This window comes from Geospiza fortis, unplaced genomic scaffold, assembly GCF_000277835.1.
Source record: "Geospiza fortis unplaced genomic scaffold, GeoFor_1.0 scaffold98, whole genome shotgun sequence".
NCBI lineage: Eukaryota > Metazoa > Chordata > Aves > Passeriformes > Thraupidae > Geospiza > Geospiza fortis.
The window spans coordinates 9,417,218-9,419,822 of NW_005054306.1; the positions used below are offsets into that span (position 1 = coordinate 9,417,218).

The window sequence follows — 2,605 nt, forward strand, 5'->3', positions numbered from 1 at the left end:
ATGTTAGACAGAAGGTAAAAAAATATTTTTAAGGCCGATTTCTCAAGAGATAAAATCAGAAAGCAGTTTTTTATTCTGTGTGCAGCAGGCCTCAAGTGGTCTACCTCTAAATGTATCAGTAGAACCCAATTGGTCACTGTTGCAGTCATATTTAAGGGAAGGACTTCCAGATTAGAAAAAATCAGTTTATGGCTAAAACTCCACTATTATCATTGTAAAGTGCTGAAAACCTCAAATACTTCTCTTTCATAAAAATTAAAATATATAGAATTTATTTGATATTGATACAATTATTGTGGATTAAAGGAGGGCATCCATGAAATTTGTCAGTATCAAGGACAAATACTACCAGTGAAATAAGAAAACCAGCTAATGCTGCATGAAGCATCTTGGCAAAAATTCTTCCTTATATATCTTCCTTGAATTCCCTGTGTACATTTCATTCATTTTTTATAGCCGAGACTGCATTGTCATGATGAAACTTTGAGCAGGTGAAAACTATTTCAGCTTCATTTGTTAAAATCAACATAAGAGCATTAACTGACCTCCAACAGATTGATGTGACTGACAAAATGCATTATTTGATATATTTTAAGAAGTGTATTTATTAATGAAACCTAAGGAACTGAGTTTTATTTTAATGTTAATTGTTTGAGCACTATAAAATGCTACATTAGGTGAACTACTTTCTATAAATTCTTGCTTAATATTTATATAAAAATAAAAAACCCCTAATCTTATAGTAATGTATATGATTTTTTTATAAAAGAAACACTGCAAATATACTTTGTAAGAAAAAAATGCTGAATGATATTACTAAAAATGACATTGTAAATTTTGCCTAAGGAATCAGAAATTCATGTTTGATGCAATCAATCACAGAAAATCCCAATATGTCTGTGCAAAGGAATTTTCTATGACAAAAATTTTTTCTCCTTCACAAATGGTAATGTTGAGATTGATAGAAATTATTCCTTGTTTGAAAGAATTGCAGTGTCAAGGTGACTGTAATTTAATTCCTCAGCTGATTTGCACTCAGAACTCTTTGTTTGGACAAAGTTCTTTACCATAAAATATATAGACAGATAAAAGGATAAAATATACCAGATTGTAAATCTAATTGGATATTAGGGTTAATGAAGGGTGTTTTCCCCATTATCTATGCAGTAAAATGAATTACAGTAATACGTCTGTTCACAAAAGGACAGTGTAAAATGAGCACTTTGCCTGAGAAAGACAGTAACAAACTAATCGAGTACTGTTTGGTGGCGCTCTTCTCAATGATTTCCATAAATCAAGGCTGATCATACCTGACCTCTACTTTGCTTCTCAGAAGCACTGAGTATTTCTGGAGTCTGGATGTTCCAGCATTGCCTTTCACAGCTGGTGTGTTGAATAAAGCTGGTTTTCAAGGCAATGCTTTTTTTTTTCCCCTCCCACAAAAAGGCATTTGGCTTCAGTACAACAACCATTTGCAGCATTTAACTTCAGGGCTCAACAAGTGATTTGAGAGGTCAAAAAGCAGTCACTTCACAGGTGGAGCCCCAGGTGGACTTTGGGAGATATTAAGGAGCAGTCCTTCTCGACTTCACCTAAAAATTAGATTATTTAAGATACTTTAAGACTTATTTCTACTTTTTGGAGCCTAAACCTGTCACCCTAGTTTTTCATTCACTTGCAAGGCCATCTGATCACCCTATGTCCATTTAATGTCTTTCAGCTCTTTAACCTGTGGTTTCTTACCACAAGTCTGTCATAGCACACTGGAATGACACAAACACTGGAAGAGAAGAGTCATGTCTTTTATCTTCTGAAATTCAAGTCACTACAGACTTCATTCTCTATTTCACTGCTCCCCTTCATGGATTTCCCAGTTTCCTTGTAGCTGGAAAAGTCAAAACTGAAAAAACCCAAACTGTCCCTTCCTACAGCACATTTGCTCTGCCTCAGGAGAGGGTCAAACAGGGAGCCTTCTGGGAAAAAAGGGCTTTTTTGCTGCTGCTTGTAAATGTCAGGACAACTGTAAAAAAGATCATGAAGATCTCCATGAAAGTATTTCTTATGTGAATTGTTGATGGTACAATTGTGTAAATCCAGAAACTAGGTCATTCACACTGGTACAGGGTGTTATTTTTAACTCAAACCATGACTGTGTCTCTGCAAGTTTCAGCTATTCATTCTCCCCCTCTGAGCCTAAAGCAGTCCCTCTGTTTATAACTGCTTGTCTTTAGAAGTTCTAGAGGAGATGCAGTATTTTACTCTCTTTTGATGGAGCCGTCTCCCTACTGAATCCCAAGTTTGTTTATTTTCTCTCTACAAAAATCTGTGTCCTCCCTCTCTCCTTTTTGAGAGTCTTTCTTTCTCAGCCACGTCCTTAGGACTTCCCAACTCTGTCTGAGCCTGGGCAGGTCAAGAGAGGATGTAAGACACAAGGTAGAGATAAGAAAAACAACAACCAGTTTAGAGGTGTACCTGTGGAGAGCTTGTTGAGCAAATAACTGAACAAACAAAGCTGGTAAGGTTTAGAGTGTCCTTAAATATTCTCTCCTTAACTCTTTTCATGAATATTATTGCTTTTCACTCCTAGGGTTATGTCTCTTTACAG

The 2,605-nt window shown here is 35.9% G+C and overlaps 1 protein-coding gene and 1 long non-coding RNA gene across 2 annotated transcripts in view; one reads left to right on the forward strand and one right to left on the reverse strand.

The window, feature by feature from the left end:
* Positions 1-1,827, forward strand: part of LOC115949557 — an 11,561-nt gene extending 9,734 nt beyond the window's left edge. The window contains exon 3 of the long non-coding RNA XR_004082999.1: positions 1,721-1,827. This is a non-coding gene — a long non-coding RNA (uncharacterized LOC115949557). The remainder of the gene's footprint in view (positions 1-1,720) is intronic.
* The window catches only part of TRDN (triadin), a 109,094-nt gene that overhangs the window by 28,504 nt on the left and 77,985 nt on the right, over positions 1-2,605 (reverse strand). The gene's annotated exons all lie outside the window — the stretch shown is intronic.